The sequence below is a fragment of the Macaca nemestrina genome, chromosome 1 (genome assembly GCF_043159975.1).
Source record: "Macaca nemestrina isolate mMacNem1 chromosome 1, mMacNem.hap1, whole genome shotgun sequence".
Classification (NCBI taxonomy): Eukaryota; Metazoa; Chordata; class Mammalia; order Primates; family Cercopithecidae; genus Macaca; species Macaca nemestrina.
Window position 1 is genome coordinate 12210763 of NC_092125.1, and position 19473 is coordinate 12230235.

Here is a 19473-nt window from a genome sequence, read left to right on the forward strand (position 1 = left end):
TTTAAAAGAAATACACACCACAGTCATCCTATAGCAACAGTAAAGTCCACATAGAGCCATCTGCGTCTAGGTGGATGGGTGGTTGGGACTTAGACAGTAGGCACTTAGGAAAAAGCAGTTTACATTGTTAGAGTTAGAATTTAGAGGTTATAATAGAATTTGGCTGCAGGTGGTCCCCAGATACATGGTGTTTTTGTAGTTGTTTAGAGAATTTGCCTTTACTGGATCTCAAGTGAACTATGGTGGTGACAATAACCAGGGAATCATTTACAAAAACAAATCAGGACGACATTTAAACCTTTCATTTCATTCTCATGGGCTTGGAACCTACAGAGATAAGTATGCGGAAAAAAGGGCTCAGATTAAAGCCCGAAATAAACACAAAAGCTACATCTATCCATTTCCCTCCCTTCCCTTCTCTTTCCCTTCATTCCTCCCTTCTTCCTTTTTTCTGGGGGTGGTGGTCAGGCCTCCTTCTGTCATCCAGGTTGGAGTGCAGTGAGTTGACCACAGCTCACTACAGCCTCCACCTACTGGACTCAAGCTGTCCTCACCTCAGCCTCCCAAGTAGCTAGGACCACAGGCATGCACCACCATACCTGGCTAATTGTTTAATGTTTTGTACAGATGGGATCTCACTGTGTTGCCCAGGCTGGTCTCGAACTCCTGGACTCAAGCAAACTCCTCTCACCTCAGCCTCCAAAAGTGCTGAGATTACAGACATGAGCCACCACACCCAGGCTTCCCTTCTTTCAACAAACATGTTTTTATTATATATTTTCTTTGGCTTCCACAAAGTTGGATAAATATACCTCTTTTTGAAACAGGAGAGTACATGCTAAAAATACCAGATGATTTTTCTTATTTTGATCCTTTTTAAATATTGCACTAAAGACATTGGAAAAACAGTAAAGGAAAGAAAATGGTTCAGAGCCACATCATTCCATCAGCTGTCTTTATTTGTCCTGGTTTCCTTTCAATCCTTGTTCGTGGAATTGAACACATTGCATGGAAAGAGTCATGTCCTAGGTGTAATTTTTCTCCTCTGTGTTTTTCACTTAATTCGGATCCTCACCTCTTTTCTTGTTGCATCAGCTCTCCTTTGCCATTCACACTAGAGCATACTGGGAGAAAGCAGGAATTTGGGCTGCTTTGTTCACTGTTTCGGTCTTCAATACAGTGCTTGGCATATTAGAGGTATTCAATAAATATTTGTTGAATGCATCATCTTCCTCATAATTCTACTTCTTAACAATGGCTTAGATTCCATTAAGTAGACCACAGGGTTGCTGCTGTTGGAGGTTTAGGTTGCTTCTGCCTCTTCACTTGCATATGTACAACAAAATAACAGCCATCACCATACACACAGATTTTTCCCTTCATTTCTCTTTATTTTATTATTTTAATTTATTTTTTGAGATGGAGTCTCTCTCTGCTGCCCAGGCTGGAGCACAGTGGTGCAGTCTCGGCTCACTGCAGCCTCCACCTCCTGGGTTCAAGTGATTCTCATGCTTCAGCCTCCCAAGTAGCTGGGATTACAGGCGCACACCACCACGCCAGGCTAACTTTTGTATTTTTAGTAAAGACGTTGGTTTCTCCATGTTTGCCAGGCTGGTCTCAAACTCCTGACCTCAAGTGATCCGCCAGCCTCGGCCTCCCAAAGCGCTGGGATTACAGATGAGAGCCACCATGTCTGGCCACCTTCATTTTAGTTATTTCCTTTATTTTATATGAAGTCTCAAGAATGGGGTCCACGGTTTAAGGGGTCTTACATTTTCATGCATCATGATATATATTTCCAAACTACTTTCCAGAAAGGAACTACTTTCCAACGTAGACTGCTGCTAGCGAAGCCCACCCGAGCGCATTATCAGACAGCTTTCCAGCTGACTGTGAGGGGTGGGGACCAGGCACAGGACCAGATGGCAAGCAATGACAAGAGGATCCGTTTGTAAATCCTGGGAACTCCCGCTGCCTTCAATCTCCTGCTTTCCTCTGGTGTCCGTGCACCCAGATGCTTCCTTCAAGTCATCTCCTCTCTCTTATTTGGTTTAAATTAAGAGTAAGCTAGGAGCTGGAGCTCGTCTCGGTGCCAATTCTGACAGGAAGTTGGACGGCCGCGATGCCTTGTGGAGCTCTTGGATTCCACGTGGGCTGAACACAGCCTTCACACATCTGCAGCCTCCATCTGCTGCTTCATCACAGGACATCATCCTCTGTCCAGGCATTGCTTAGTTTGCACAAGACGTGTCTGTGTAAAAATGCTTCACCACTCACTCCTCCGCAGCTGCCTCTGCTAAGCCACACAGCACCTATCACTCTACATCTATTGGGAGCATGCAGGGCATCATCCCATGGAGGAAATTCACACAGAACTTACAGGGCAACTACATCTATGAGCTGCCAGTGTTATCCCACACGTGCTCGTTGGAAGGAATTGTAGAAAAGATATTGGACGTCCGTGTCGGAAGCCCTTGTTCTATTTCTAGCTCTGAGAAGCTGCAAAATTATGGGTGAATCACTCACTGCCTGCAGTCCTCAGTCTCCCTCTCTACCAAAGAAGGAGAAGAACAGCTGTTCTTGCATCTCACATGGTGGTGGCGAGAATCGAATGAAACACTGTGCATGAGCGCTTTGCAAACTGTGAAGTGCTGTGAGATACAGAGCGCTGGTATTATCATTTGAATGCCCATTCTGAAGTGTCCAGAGAGCATTTGGGTGACAGAGGCCATGGTTTGCTTTCCTCACAGCCATTCCATTCCACACCTCTCTTGCTAGCTGAAAGCCAGTTGTGTTCTGGGCGCATCTGGCTTGATGTCCAGTGCCCAGGAACGAATCGTGGTTGAGCTAAATGAATCATGGAAATCTCATTCCTTCTTTGCTCCTTTGAGGCAGGCATGTGATTCAACTGAGATCCGGAACGCTTGGGGAAAGATACTCCTCTGTGATAGAAGGAGAGAGCTCTCCCCACCTCCTAGCTTGGATGTTGCCTTGTGAGGACTTGGTGCTACGTGCTGCAGCTGCACAGAGCTGGCACCAGTAAAAGGAAAGCCAAGAGCAGCTGATCCTGGGCCCTGACGCCGTGGAAACAGTACATGAACCACCTCTGGGACTGCCGATCTCCAGACTTCTGGTGTGCCATTTGTGAGTAAAACTTTGTGGCTTACATCAGATATTCTCCTACCTAAAGGCACAAAGGGGAGAAACAATGGGTGATGGAAACGATCAAGTCTTACCAATGGATGAAACTGAACAAGTTTTTCCCAGCAAGCCCAATTCCTTGCCCTCTTGTCTCCGTTGACTTTGCTTTATTGTGGTTCACTTCTTAGATTGCAGCAAGTGGCTGGGTGTGGTGGCTCATGCCTATAATCCCAGCACTTTGGGAAGCTGAGGCGGGAGGATCACTTCAGCCCAGGAGTTTGAGACCAGCTCGGCCACATAGTGAGACTGTATCTCAACAAGAAATTTAAAAATTAGCTGGGTGTGGTGGCACATACCTGTAGCCCCAGCTACTTGGGAGGCTGAAGTGGGATTACCACTTGATCCCAGGAGATTGAGGCTGCAGGGAGCCATGATTGTGTTACTGCACTCCAGCCTGGGCAACTCTGTCTCAAAAATTAATTAATTAATTAAGTGCAGCAGTTAGTAAACTTCTGACGCAAAACAAAAATGGTAAATGAATTTAAAGGCAAGTGACTACAAGGAAATAAAGTTAAAATATGAGGAGTGTGTGATTACATGAACAGTGGGCACTGAGGACACGCAATGGGCAGGAGAGCTACCCTCACCAGGATCAGGAAGCTGAGACAGAGAAGGGAGCAGGTGCAGGACTGCGGAGGTGGGTAAAAGGGAGTCCAGGACTTCCAAGGGAAAAACTCCAAGGAGAAGCCTCCACCTGGAATGTGTCACCCAGCTCTCTGGGCAAATGCAACTCTTATTCCCGAGATCAGCCAAATGTTTTGTCTTTCTTCTCATAAAAGTTATTGCTGTGGCCTGAATGTGTCCCCCAAAATTCCTGTGTTGAAACATAATCACCAATGTGATCGTAGTATTAAGAGGTGGGGCCTTCAGGAGGTGATTAAGTCATCCTTGTGACTAGTGCGATTAGTGCCCTTGTCAAAGAGGTTGAAGGAAGCATCATAGTCCCTGTCACCCCTTTTGCCATCTGAAGATGCAGCAAGAGGCACCATCTTGGAAGTGGAGAAGAAGCCCTCACCAGACACTGAACCCACTGGCACCTGATCTTGGACTTCACAGCCTCCAGAATTGTGAAAAAACAAATTTCTATTGTGAAATTTGTATAAATTACCCAGTCTGTGGTATTTTGTCATAGCAGCAGGAATAGACTAAGACAGTTATCAACTGAGCTTTTTGTTTTGTCTAATTTTGGGCTTTAAATGCAAGGCATTGTACCAAGCATAGTCTTTGGTTCATGATACATAATCATGATCAGTCCTTACATAGCCCCTCTTTTATTTGCATTATTTATTTTTACTGCATGACAAACACTGTTAAGCCAACCTCACTCAAGAATTTAAAATTTACCATGGATATACATCTCCCTATGTGCTTACCACTATCCCATGTCCCTGCTTGCCTCTTTTTTTTTTTTTAAGATGGAGTCTCATTCTGTCGCCCAGGCTGGAGTGCAATGGTGCAATCTCAGCTTACCACAACCTCCGCCTCCTGGGTTCAATCTATTCTCCTGCCTCAGCCTCCCAAGTAGCTGGGATTACAGGCACATGCCACCATGCCAGCTAATTTTTGTATTTTTAGTAGAGACAGGGTTTCACCATGTTGGCCAGGCTGGTCTTGAACTCCTGACCTCATGATCTGCCCACCTCGGTCTCCCAAAGTGCTGGGATTACAGGTATGAGCCATCACACCTGGCCTATCCCTGCTTGCCTCTTAAAGGGAGTTAATACTTTGAATTTTGTGTTTATCATTCTGATCCTTTTTTGGTTTTGGTTTTGGTTTATCCTGTACATACGTATGCCTAACCAATATATTGCTTAATTTTGCTTGTTACTTAACATTGCATGGCTAAAATTCATCCAAGTTGTTGAATGTGGCTGGGGTTACTTTATGTTCACTGTGGTATGATATCCCATTGTGTAGATATATCATAATTTATTTGTCTATTCTCTTGTCAAAGGACTTTTTTTTTTCATTCTTTCCTGTGTAGAACAAGAATTCTGTGAACATTCTTGTATATTATCTTGGTGCATGTGCTAAAGATTCTCTTGGATATTTACCTAGAAGTGGAATATCAAATAGGCAAATATTCAATTAAACAGAATACTACCAAATTATTTTCCAAAGTGATCATGCTACTTTAGTTTCTCATTGGTAATATGTAGGAGATCCCACTGATCATTTGATCTCTAATACTTGGTATTGGCAGACTTCATTTAATAATCACATGGGTATAAAATGGTCTTAAATTGGGCAGATGCTGTGCAGTCTCATGTGGTTTAACATCTTTCTGTATATTTATTGGCCATATGTGGCTCCTCTTCTGCGAAATGCATTTCTCTGCTTTTTGCTTATTTTTCTATATTGGGTTGTCTTTTTTTCTAGTGATATGTAGAAACTCTTTATTATTCTTGAGTGATCTTTGTTGGTTATTTGTGTTGCAAATATCCTCTCATCTCTCGCAAGGACACACAATTATCCTCAGAAACAATGTATTCTAAATACACATTGAGGAAAACTCCAGACGAAGATGAGAGGGGACGAAGAGCCCCAAAGCCCACCCTTGACATTCCTGACAAAACCTGGGACTTTGGGAAACGGACCACAGCAGGTGGTTTTGTACCGAGATTGCTGATGGGAAGAGAAGTAGGGGCTACTAAAGAGAAGCCAATCTTCATGGAAGCAGGGACAGGAGAGGGTGCCGACAGTGGGAGGGTAAAAAAGCAGACTGCTCTCATGAAAGCAAAGAAGACGCCTGACTGAGTTAAAGCGGCAGGCTACGTTGTGTGCGTTTATTTTCTTTTTAGTTTTTTGTTCATTTTTTTAAACACTTTTAATTTTAATCTGAACACTTTCGGGTTTACAGCAAAACTGAGAAGATGGTACAGAGCATTCTTGTATACCCCACCCCCAGTTTCCCCATTATTAACATCTTACACTAGTATGGTACATTTGTTAGAATTAATGAATCAATATTGATGCATTAGTATTAGCTAAAGTCCACAGTTTAGTCAGATCTCCTTAACTGTATACCTTTTTCTGTTCCAATATCCCATCCAGGAGTCCACATTACATTTAGCTGTCATGTCTCCTTAGGCTCATCTTAGTTGTGACATTTTCTCAGACTTTCCTTGTTTTTGATGACCTTGAAAGATTTTATTTTGTGTCTGTGTGTGTTTTATTTTTTATTATTTTTTCTTTTTTTGAAACAGAGTCTCATTCTGTCACCCAGATTGGAGTGCAGTGGTGTGATCTCACTCGCTGCAACCTCCGCCTCCCAGGTTCAAACGATTCTCCTGCCTCAGCTTTCTGAGTAGCTGGACTACAGGCATGCACCACTATGCCTGGCTAATTTCTATATATTTTTAGTAGAGATGAAGTTTCACCATATTGGCCAGGCCGGTCTCGAACTCCTGACCTCGTGATCCACCCTCCTCAGCCTCCCAAAGTGCTGGGAATACAGGCATGAGCCACCGTGTTCGGCCTTTTGTTTGTTTGTTTGTTTGTTTGTTTGTTTGTTTTTGAGATGGGGTCCTGCTCTGTCGCCCAGGCTGGAGTGCAATGTGCAATCATAGCTCACTGCAGCCTCAACCTCCCAGGCTCAATCGAACCTCCCACCTCCACCTCCTAAGCAGCTGGGACCACAGGCGTGCACCACCACACTCCACTAATTTTCTAATTATTTGTAGAGAGGGTGTCTCACTATGTTGCCCAAGCTGGTCTTAAACTCCTGGGCTCAAGTGTTCCTCCTACCTTGGCCTCCCAAAGTGCTGGGATTACAGGTGAGAGTCACTGTGGCCGGCCAACCTTGACAGTTTTGAGCAATACTGGTCAGGTATTTTGTAGGTTGCCTTGTATTGTAATGTACCTGCTGTTTTTATCATGATGAGACTGGAGTGATGGGTTTTTGAAGGGAAGAGCACAGAGACAAAGCCCCATTGTCATCACATGGTATCCAGGTGTATCTGTTTCCTAGGCCTGCAGGAACAAGGCACCACAAACTGGAATGGCTTGAAACAAGAAATTTATTCTCTCACAGTTCTGGAGTCCAGAAGTCCAAAATCAAGGTGTCAGTAGGACCATGTTCTCTGAACCCTCTAGCAGAGGATCCTTCCTTGCCCTTTACAGCTTCTGGTAGCCCCGGGCGTTCCTTGGCTTCTAATCCCGTAACTCCACACTCTGCAACCACCCCTCACGTGGCCTTCTTCCCTCTCTGCGCATGACTTTCCTCTTTTTTTTTTTTTTCTGAGAGTCTTGCTCTGTTGCCCAGGCTGGAGTGCAGGGGCACAATCTCAACTCACTGCAACCTCCATCTCCCAGGTTCAAGCAATTCTCCTGCCCCAGCCTCTTGAGTAGCTGGGATTACTGGTGTATGCCATCACGCCTGGCTAATATTTGTATTTTCAGTAGAAATGGGGTTTCACTTCATGTTGGTGAGGCTGGTCTCAAACTGCTGACTTCAAGTGATCTGCCTGCCTTGGCCTCCCAAAGTGCTGGGATTACAGGTGTGAGCCACCGTGCCAGGCCGACTCTTTCCTCTTCTTATAATGGCACCAAGCATATTGGATTAAGTGCCTGCCTTACTGCAGTACAACCGCATCTCAATTTAACTCATTACATCTGCAAAGACCCTATTTCTAAAAAAGGTCATATTCTGAGGGATTAGGGATTAGGATTTGTCTTGATCCCTAATCCCTCAGAACACATCTTTTGGGGGGATACAATTCACCCCATGACACAGGATATAGTCTATCAATGTGATTGATTACTGTTGGTCTTAAACTTGATCACCTGACTGTGGCTGTGTTTTTTTGTCTTCTCCACTGTAAAGTTACTCACTCTTTTCTATTCTGTCCTCTTTGGAAGGAAGTTCCTAGTGCCGCCCATACTTAAAGAGTGGGGAGTTATGTTCCCCTTCCCTAAGGCTGTCTATTCAATTATTTGGAATTCTTCTGCATGGGAGATTTGTCTCTTTTTTTTTCTCCTCCATTTGCTAATGTATTCAATCATCTCTTTGTGTCAGTGTGGACTTTAACATATCTATTTTGTAACTTACTCTCTACTCCAATACTACTTTACTTATGTTGTTATTCAAATTGTTTCCACTTTGATTATTGGGAGTTTTCCTTATTGACTCCCATGTCCCTCTGACAGACCCACATCTAACATGGGATGTTGGGTTTTTAAAGTAAAAAATAAATAGGCTGGATGTGGTGGCTCACACCTGTAAACCCAACAGTTTGGAAGGCTGAGGCAGGAGGATCACTTGAGCCCAGGAGTTTGAGACCAACTTGGGCAACATAGCAAGACCCCCTTCTCTAAAAAAAAAAAAAAAAAAAAAATTAGCCGGGCATGGTGGCATGCACCTGTGGTCTTCATTATTCAGGAGGCTCAAGTGGAAGGATTGCTTGAGCCCAGGAGACCAAGGCTGCAGGGAGCCATGATTACACCACTGCACTCCAGCCTGGGCAACAGAGCAAGACCACATCTGAAAAAGAAAAAAAAAGAAAAAGAAACTGCCCAACTGCTTTCAAAAGTGGCTGGATCATTTTGCATTCCCATCAACAGTTAATGAGTTTCTGTTGCTTCAACATTCTGATCAGCATCTAGTATTGTCAGGTTTGTTTTTTTTAAATTTTGGCTGTTTTAATAGGTGTGTAGTAATATCCTATTGTTTGAATTTGTAATTCTCTCATGAAAAATAACGTTGAGCATCTTTTCACACGCTTATTTGCCATCTATCTTTTTTTTTTTTTTTTTTTTTTTTGACAGAGTCTCGTTCTGTCGCCCAGGCTGGAGTGCAGTGGTGTGATCTCAGCTCACTGCAACCTTTGCCTCCTCGGTTCAAGCGATTCTCCTGCCTCAGCCTCCCAAGTAGTTGGGACTACAGGTACATACCACCACATCTGGCTAATTTTTGTAGTTTTAGTAGAGAGAGGGTTTCACCATGTTGGCCAGGCTGGTCTCAAACTCCTGACCTCACGTGATTCCCCCACCTTGGCCTCCCAAAGTGCTGGGATTACAGGCATGAGCCACCGCACCCACCCATCTTTATCTCTTCTTTTATGAGGTGTCTGTTCAGATATTTTGCTGATTTTTTTAGTTAAGTTGTTTTCTTAAAATTCAGTTTTAAGTGTTATTTAGTACATTTTGGATAACAATCATTTGTCAGATATGTGTTTGGCAAATATAATCTCTCTGTCTGTAGCTTGTCTTTCCATCCTCTTAATAGCATCTTTTTCAGAGAAGAAGTTTTTAATTTTAACTAGGTCCAACTTACCAATCTTTTTCTTTCACGGATCACATTTTTGGTGTATCTCAAAAGTCACTGCCAAATCCAGAGTCACTAGATTTTCTCTTATGTTTTCTTCTTCTCAAACTTTTTTGTTTTACATTTTGCATATAGGTCTACATATGATATTCTGAGTTGATTTGTGCAAAAGTTGTTAAGGTCTGCGTTTAGTTTTGTTCTTGCTTTTGTTTTGCCTATGGATGTGCAGTTGTTCCAGCACCATTTGTTGAAAAGACTGTCCCTTCTGCTCCTTTGTTAAAGATCAGTAGACTATTTGTGTGGGTCTGTTTCTGAGTTCTCTTTTCTGTTCCATTGATCTACTTGTCTATTCTTTCACCATAGCACACTGCCCCAGTTACTGTAGTTTTGTAATGAGCCTTGAAGTCAGATAGTATCAGCCGTCTACCTTTGTCTTCTTTTTTAGGATTGTATTTGTTATTATTGGTGTTCTGCCTTCCATATAAATTTTATGATCAGTTTGGTGTTATCCACAAAACAACTTGTGGAAGTTTCATTAGGATTGCAAGGAATCTATAGATGAAGCTGGGAAGAACTGACGTCTTCACAATAATGAGTCTTCCAATCTATGAACACAGAATATCTCTCCAGTTAGGTTTTTTTGTTTTTTGTTTTTTGAGATGGAGTCTCGCTCTATGGCTCAGGCTGGAGTGGTACAGCGGCATGATCTTGGCTCACTACAACCTCTGCCTCCCGGGTTCAAGTGATTTTCCTGCCTCAGCCTCCTGAGTAGCTGGGATTCCAGGCACACGCCACCATGCCCAGCTAATTTTTATATTTTTAGTAGAGACGGGGTTTCACCATGTTGGCCAGGCTGGTCTCAAACTCCTGACCTCATGATCTGCCCACCTCGGCCTCCCAAAGTGCTAGGATTAAAGACATGAGCCACCACACCCAGCCCAGTTAGTTTTTTATGTGTTATTTTGTATTTTTGTCTTGGACTAAGGGAACAAAGAATGAGGTGGAAAGAAGTAGCCGCTTCTCAGGAGGTGACTCACTGAGAAAGTGACAGGAGGAAAGGAAAATCCTCCTTTTCAAATCCAATTGAGGAAAATGTGCTCAAAATTGGAAAGAGGCAGACCTCAGGGCACAAACTCAAGAAATAAACAAAGAACTAGTAGCTCTTCTGATATTTAGACAAAACATTTATTCTCTATAAACAACATTACTTAAGCCTTAAAATAAAAGTGCACACAGAGTTTAAAAATGCAGTGCACATAGAGGTGTGTGAAGTGCATAAAGAACTATGAGTGTAAATCTAAGGTCTCATTTTAAAAAGAGATAAAATAGAAATTTCATTTACTTATCATTAGGTAGGCTAGCGATCCATGACTGCATTCAGCTAAAATCTAATTTATCTCAGCAAACTAGGGCGTGGCTGCCACTGACAAAATGAGGAAATGGAAGTGGTTCTTGTTATATTTGGGTCAAATATAGTTTGATCTGGATTTTCTAGGTCGTTCAGGTAAGAATTGTGCCTGGGACGGAATGACTCAGTAGCTACCTCATTTTCCTGTTTTCTCTGGTAGGAGACAGTTACATCCTGGTGTTTCTCTGAAGAAAACCAAAACATAACCTAGATCAATTTCCGCGTTAGTAACGGATATATGTTACTTACACTATTCATTCAGTCAGTCAGCGAGATTGTATTGGTGCTATGTGCCAAGCACTGTTCTAGGCACAGAAGACAGAAGCGTTCTGAAGAAAATAAGAACAAAGTAAAAGGCCAGAGACTGGAGGTCCTGTTTGGTGTGGGGCGGTAAGGGACAACTTCCCCTATAAGGTGACACAGGAGCACATATAACCCTAAAGGATAAAAGAGGCGGAGCCACGTGGGTATCTGGAGGAAAATGTTTCCAGGCAGAAAAAGGCAGTGCAAAGACAGGAGCGTCCTTGGGGCTTCTGAGGAAGAACAAGGAGGCCAGAGTGCTGGGGGCAGGAGAGAATGAGGAGGAGATCAAGTTCAAGTGGACACCGGAGCTGGCCAGAGGATGCAGGGCCTGGCTGGTCTGGGTGAAGACCATTGGAGAGCTTTGGGCGTGACAGTGAAATAATCTGATTTCCAAGGGTAATGAAATCAGAAGGCGAGGGGAGAAGCAGACAGACCAGTTAGGAGACTGTAGTGCAGGGTAAGTTCTTTCTGGCTTTGGCAAACATACATTCATACGTAGGGCCTCATTTAAAAAAAAAAAAAAAGATATCTGAGGTAGGAAGATTGCTTGAGGCCAGGAGTTCAAGACCAGCCTGGGCACCATAGCAAGGCCCTATCTCTGTAAAAAGAAAACATTTTAAGTCATGTCTAAATTACTAGCAGTAGAAAGGTAAGAAGAGATTGGATTAAGAATATTTTTGAATGTAGAGACAACAGGATTTGCAAATGGATTGGAAGTGAGGTGTGAGAGACGATTCATTCGGAACTCATGGAGACACGCTTGATTCTGTGCAACTTGAGTGGCCAACACCTAAACCCAGGAAGTGGGTTTACCCAGATCACTCCACCTTTACAGCACCTGAGAGGGAATGGGAATCACCCCAGGGAAGACAGCAGCTTAATTGTCTTCTTTGATATTATAAATTTATTTTAGGCCGGGCATGGTGGCTCATGCCTGTAATCCCAGCACTTTAGGAGGCCAAGGCAGGTGATTCACCTGAGGTCATGAGTTCGAGACAAGCCTGGCCAACATGGTGAAACCCTGTCTCCACTAAAAATACAAAAATTAACCAGGCATATTGATGGGTGCCTGTATTACCAGCCACTCAGGAGGCTAAGGCAGGAGAATCACTTGAGCCCGGGAGGCGGAGGTTGCAGTGAGACGAGATCACGCCACTGCACTTCAGCCTGGGCAATAGTGAGACTCCGTATCAAAAAAAAAAAAAAAAAAAAAAAAAAAAAAAAAAAAATTATTTTAGAAATGTTTAGAAATATATATGTCTATTTTAGAAAATGTGGAAAATAGAGAAAGAAGAAAAATAAAAATAACCCGCTTTCCCCCTCTAAGCAAGGGTAAACCACTACTGATAGTCAATGCAAGTTCTTTCCTTTCTTTTTCTTGTTTTTTTTTTTTTTGAGACAGAGTCTCACTCCGTGGCCCAGGTTGGAGTGCAGTGGCATAATCTTGGCTCGCTGCAACCCTGCCTCCTGGGTTCAAGCAATTCTCTTGCCTTAGCCTCCCAAGTAGCTGGGATTACAGGTGTGTGCCACCACACCTGGCTAATTTTTATATTTTTAGTAGAGACAGGGTTTCACCATGCTGGCCAGGCTGCTCTTGATCTCCTGACCTCAGGTGATCCACTCACCTCGGTCTCCCAAAGTGCTGGGATTACAGGCGTGAGCTACTGCGCCTAGCCTCTATAAAATATTTTTTTAAAAATTAGCCAGGCTTGGCCGGGTGCGGTGGCTCAAGCCTGTAATCCCAGCACTTTGGGAGGCCGAGATGGGTGGATCACGAGGTCAGGAGATCGAGACCATTCTGGCTAACACGATGAAACCCCGTCTCTACTAAAAAATACAAAAAACTAGCCAGGTGAGGTGGCGGGCACCTGTAGTCCCAGCTACTCGGGAGGTTGAGGCAGGAGAATGGCGTAAACCCGGGAGGTGAAGCTGGCAGTGAGCTGAGATCCGGCCACTGCACTCCAGCCTAGGCGACAGAGCGAGACTCCGTCTCAAAAAAAAAAAAAAAAAAAAATTAGCCAGGCATGGTGACAGAGGCAGGAAGATCACCTGAGCCCAGGAGTTTGAGGCTGCAGTGGGCTATGATCACACTACTGCACTCCAGCCTGGGCAACAGAGCAAGACCAAAACCAAAACCAAACAAAATAAAATGTAAAACTCACATAACATTGCTATGGTTTCCTCCCCAGTGCAGCAGTATTGAGAGGGAAAGTCTTTAAAAGGTGATTGAGTCACGAGGGCTCTGCCCTCATTCGATGGATTGATCTCTGCATGAATTAATGGGTTAATAGATTGATGGTTATCATGGGAGTGAGACTAGTGGCTTTAGTAAGAAGAGGAAGAGAGACCTGAGCTAGCACACTCAGTCCCCCCACCATGTGACACCCTACCCCACCTGGGGATGCTGCAGAGAGTCCCCACCAGCAAGAAGGCTCTCACCAGATGTAGCCACTCAACTTTGGACTTCTCAGCCTCCATAACTGTAAGGAATAAATTTCTTGGAGGCTGGGAAGTCCAAGGTCAATGGGGTCACAAATGGTAAGGGCCTTCTTGCTGTTGGGGACTCTCCATAGGGTCCCAAGGTGGCGCAGGGTGTCATATAGTTAGGGGGCTGAGTGTGCTAGCTCAGGTCTAGCTCAGGCCTCTCTTCCTGTTCTTATAAAACCACAGTTCCCCTCCCATGATAACCGACTAATCCATTAACCCATCAATCCATGAATGGATTAATCCACTCATGAGGGCAGGTTCCTCGGAACCCAATCACGTGCTAACGGCCCCACCTCTCAATTTTGCCACATTGGGGATTAAATTTCAAACATGAGTTTTGAAGGTGACAATCATTTAAACCATAGCACTGAGTAATTACTGGCAATGCTGGCTTGTGTTCCAGCACCTTCAAGGATCAATAAGTCAACATGTTATTGCGGTATCTGTTAGTCTTTCTGCAGCCCAGTCTTTTTCTATTATCCTTTTAGCTTACGTCCTTCTTGACTGACCCCAGTAACCCACACAAGCCCTCTAGGTTGTGCCTCCATAGTCAGACAAGAGTCTCTCTGTTTGGGAATCTAGTCCTTTGGGAGGATTAAAGTGGATGGAGAATGGAGCATCGGCTTGCATGAACATCCAGGCCCCACAGAAAGATCTTCTTTGGGAATGAAGAGGGGAGAGGGAATGGAGTTTTCTTAAATAACAGAGATCCAGGGTAATAGGAAACTAACTGCCGAGATTGGAATCCTCCTTAAAAGACCTCTGTAGCCTAGCTTTGAAAAGGACCATATGCTTTGGGAAAAGGCTGCACCTCAGCAGTGCACAAGCAGACTAAAACCAGAAGGTCCTTGAGGGAGGTCAAAATACGGTTTCCCGAGAGACAAGCACGTCAGCCCCCTGGAACTTGTGCATGTTACCTTATTGGAAAAAAAGGTCTTTGCAGATGTGGCTGAGGACCTTGAGATGAGGGATAAATGCAGATTCTCTTGGTGAGCCCTAAATTCCACTGCAAGTATCCTCATAAGAGAAAAGAAGAGAAGACAGACAGAAAAAAAGAAGACACAGAGAAGGTGAATATGAAGAAAGAGACTGGAAGACTGCAAGCCAAGGAATGTCAAGGAATGCCAACAACCATCGGAAGCTAGAAGATGCAAGGAAGGATTCTCCCCTAGAGGCTTCAGAGAGAGTGCAGTCCTGCTGACAGCTTCGTGTAGGACTTCTGGCCACAAGAACTGCAAGAGAATACAAGTTTGCTGTCTTAAGCCACCAAGCTGGTATTAATTTGTTACAGCAGCCACAGGGCACTAACACATTACGCCTTTAAATTTTCTGAGATGTGTATGTCTTAAACGCCATGAACTCTTAAATGATTTTATGAGATGGTAGCCCTTCCTCCCTTCATCTCGACTCCAGCACCCCCATCCCCCAGAACATGATTGAGATTAAATTACTCAAAATTATGCTAAGTGAGATTTAGAGCTAAATCTAAATCTAATTTTTAATAATAAAGCTAAGTACATTTTCTTACATCTTAAAGCTAAGTACATTTCTTACAGGATGATTGTGAAACTATCCTGCCCTGTACTACATACCGGTGGTCCTGGCCAGGCTTCTCCTCCGCTCCTGTCATTGTCCCTGCCTCCATGGATGTCACCAACCCCAGAGGTAAGGACTTTAGAAGCATTGCAGCATGCTTCCTTTGCCCTTCCCAGGACCTTAAGGCAGTGTAGCCCATCCTCAGAGGACCCCCCACACAGTAAGGCTTTCAACGTAGGCACAGTGGCTCACATCCGTAATCCCAGCACTTTGGGAGGCCGAAGCAGGTGGATCATTTGAGGTCAAGAGTTCCAGACCAGCCTGGCCCATTGGTGAAACCCCATCTCTACTAAAAATACAAAAATTAGTCAATTGTCTTGGTGCATGCCTGTAATCCCAGCTACTTGGGAGGCTGAGGCAGGAGAATCGCTTGAACCTGGGAGGTGGAGGTTGCAGTGAGCTGAGATTTGCACTCCAGCCTAGGCAAGAGGGAGACTCCATCTCAAAAAAAAAAAAAAAAGGCAGCTCTATCCCACCTTGGTTCCACTTTCTCACATTCTCAAAGCATGTAATCTCACTAGCACTTCCCCCTCTAATCCAATACGGTCTAGAGAGAGCACTAGGAGTTTCAGCGCTTGAACCATGATGCAACCCTTGAGTAAAACCTTCCTAATGTACTCATTGATCACCATCCCGCCTGCATGGGAAAAGGCTGCACCTCAGCAGTGCACAAGCAGACTAAAACCAGAAGGTCCTTGTGGGAGGCCAAAATATGGTTTCCCGAGAGACAACCACGCCAGCCCCCTGGAACTTGTGCATGTTACCTTATTGGAAAAAAAGGTCTTTGCAGATGTGGCTGAGGACCTTGAGATGAGGGATAAATGCAGATTCTCTTGGTGAGTCCTAAATTCCATTGCAAACGTCCTCATAAGAGAAAGAGGACGTCTTCACGCAGCCTCTTTCCTCCTAAGATCCCTCCGCAGGGATCTTTTCAGCATCGATGCATTCCACACAGAATTAGATTCGTCTTTGTAGTTTCCTCCTGTCTTGTTATTTATTGTCCCATGAACACCAAGCCCCCTCATCTTTTGTAGTCTGTCTTTGATGTCCCTTGTGTTGGGGACCCCACTAAGTTCAGCATCCCCCATCCCTAGTCTGCTGCGGACCCTCTTGCGCGGGTATTCTCCATGTAACGCAAGTCAGCCTCGCCCTGAGGCCAGCCTCTGCAGCAGCCTCATTCCACTCAGCTGAAACTCCATTTCTCGTTTTAATTCCTTTGAACCAAGCGGCTGCCCTTTCCCTCCTCGTATCTAACTGGCTTTTTCCTGATGGAAAAAAAAATCATGACTAAAGTCCAAGCCCTTCTCACTCTCTGGAGTTCTTTAGCCAATTCTACTAGGAGATCGGAAAACTTAGTAATTATCTACCCACTGACAGAGCGTTAACTCCTCCTGAGCAAGTGATATTGAAAAAATGACAATTTGAACAGACAACGCTTTTCCTCCTATAAGTGCAAAGCTCTTAAAACTGATGTGGGAAAAATTAGTATAGGGTGAGAGGAGGGGGTGCCTGATCCAGATCAAAGTACCTCCACTTCCCTCTTTCCTAACCAGGAAGGTCACATACGGAGGGCTCTGTAAAGAAGGCAGAGAACAAAGACAGTCCTTTTTCTTGATGTGTAACAAACACATTTACATAAGATAACTGTGCACAGTACAGGTTGTTAGGAATTCAAGAGTCAGGACAGACCTTCACCCTGTACCGCAGTTTGGCAGATCACCTGCGGGAGAATATGAGACTCACCTGCTCTCGGCTCCTCCCCGCATTGATGAGCTTTCTGATGTGGCCTCCAGCATTCCGCCGTTTTCTTGAGCCCCTTCTTTCTCTCCAGACGTCCTTCTCTCTCCTTCCTAAACACCCCCATGAGCTCTCAGAGACGTGTCTCTGCATCTCCCTTCTGGCTTATCAAGCCGTATTCTGAGGGCGAACATTCCGAAAGGCCCAATGGTTTCTTACATGCTTTGCTGAATCATATTTCCTCCCCTAAAAAGAATTCTGCCGGCCGGGCGCGGTGGCTCAGGCCTGTAATCCCGGCACTTTGGGAGGCCGAGACGGGTGGATCACGAGGTCAGGAGATCGAGACCATCCTGGCTAACACGGTGAAACCCCGTCTCTACTAAAAATACAAAAAAATTAGCCGGGCGAGGTGGCGGCGCCTGTAGTCCCAGCTACTCGGGAGGCTGAGGCAGGAGAATGGCGGGAACCCGGGAGGCGGAGCTTGCAGTGAGCGGAGATGGCGCCACCGCACTCCAGCCTGGGCGACAGAGCGAGACTCTGACTGAAAAAAAAAAAGAATTCTGCCCCCAGATCTTGAATGGTACAACCATGGCTCACTGCAGCCTCGACCTACCAAGCTCAAGCTCTTCTCCCATCTCACCCTCCCACGTAGCTGGGACTACAAGGTGTGCCACCATGCCTAGCTAATTTTTAAATTTTCTGTAGAGACGGGGACTCACTATGATGTCAGGGCTGGTCTTGAACTCCTGGGCTCAAGTGATTTGCCCACTTTGGCCTCCCAAAGTGCTGGGATTAGAGGTGTGGGGCCACCACGCCCAGCCCCATCCTTTCTCATGTTTTTGTATTTGTAGAATACAGAATTTCCTTCTCCCAGATTTTATTGCCTCCTCTTTTTCTACTAGAATGAGGGAGATGAGAACCCTAAATGTTTGTGATAGAAAAAAGCCAGGAACCAAAGAACTCAGTTGATCTAAGCTGTGAGATGCAAGAATGATAGTAGAAAATGGAATTTCTTGTGTTTTCACTGTGAACTCTCCTCACTGAGATTTCCCAGATGAGCCCTGTTTTGTAAGGGAGGGGAGCCAGCTAGACTGACACCTGACCTGCGGGGCCCTCCCACCCTCTCACCCACCTGGCAAAGGGGCGGAGGGCAGAGAGAATCCCACTGAGCATGAGAATCCTGGGAAGGAAGAAAGGAAGGGGGAGTGGGAGGAAGGAAGGAAGGAAGGAAGGAAGGAAGGAAGGAAGGAAGGAAGGAAGGAAGGGAGGGAGGGAGGGAGGGAGGGAGGGAGGGAGGGAGGGAGGGAGGGAGGGAGGGAGGGAGGGAAGGGAAGGAAGGAAGGAAGGAAGGAAGGAAGGAAGGAAGGAAGGATATTAGTCCATTTTCACACTGCTGATAAAGACATACCTAGACTGGGTAATTTATAAAGCAAGAGAGGGTTTGTTTGTTTGTTTTGAGATGGAGTTTTGCTCCATCACCCAGTCTGGAGTGCAGTGGTGTGATCTTGGCTCACTGCAACCTCCATCTCCCAGGTTCAAGCTATTCTCCTGCCTCAGTCTCCCAAGTAGCTGGGATTACAGGCACTCGCCACCACACCTTGCTAATTTTTAGTATTTTTAGTAGAGATGGGGTTTCACCATGTTGGCCAGGCTGGTCTTGAACTCCTGACCTCAGGTGATCCACCCACCTCAGCCTCCCAAAGTGCTGGGATTACAGGCACGAGCCACCGTGCCCTGCCAGAAAGAGAGATTTGATGGACTCACAGGTCCATGTGGCTGGGGAGGCCTCACAATCATGGCAGAAGGCAAAAGACACATCTTTCATGGTGGCAGACAAGAGAGAGAATGAGAATCAAATGAAAGGGCTTTCTCCTTATAGAACCATCAGATCTCATGACATTTATTCACTACCATGAGAACAGTATGGGAGAAACCACCCCCATGATTCAATTATCTCCCACTGGGTCCTTCCCACAATACGTGGGAATTATGGGAGCTGCATTTCAAGATGAGATTTGGGTGGGGACACAGGCAAACCATATCAGGAAGGAAGGAAGGAAGGAAGGAAGGAAGGAAGGAAGGAAGGAAGGAAGGAAGGAAGGAAGGAAGGAAGGAAGGAAGGAAGGAAGGAAGGAAGGAAGGGAGGGAGGGAGGGAGGGAGGGAGGGAGGGAGGGAGGGAGGCAGGGAGGGAGGGAGGCAGGGAGGGAAAGAAAGCAGGGAGGGAGGAAAGGAGGAAAAGAAGGAGGAAGAGAGACAGGGAGGGAGGGAGGATGTGTCCGTTGTCTTCTGTGCTGTACCCAGAGTCTAGGATGGAACCTGCAGAACTAATGCTCCCTGAATACCTGCTGACTGGTGAATGAAAGGACGGAAGATTATGAAACACTGAAGCATCAGGAACAGCCATGATGATTGTTCAAAAAGTTATGTTGGCAAGTGATCACCACTTCCTCACTCCACTCTTAAGACAAAATAATA

At 45.1% G+C, this 19473-nt stretch overlaps 1 long non-coding RNA gene across 1 annotated transcript; it reads left to right on the top strand.

Moving 5' to 3' along the window:
• Positions 1-2672: 2672 nt before the first annotated feature.
• LOC139357306 (uncharacterized) lies at positions 2673-19394 on the top strand. Its single transcript, XR_011610271.1, has 3 exons — positions 2673-3144; positions 15221-15329; positions 19300-19394. It is a non-coding gene; the product is annotated as an uncharacterized lncRNA (long non-coding RNA).
• Positions 19395-19473: the final 79 nt, after the last annotated feature.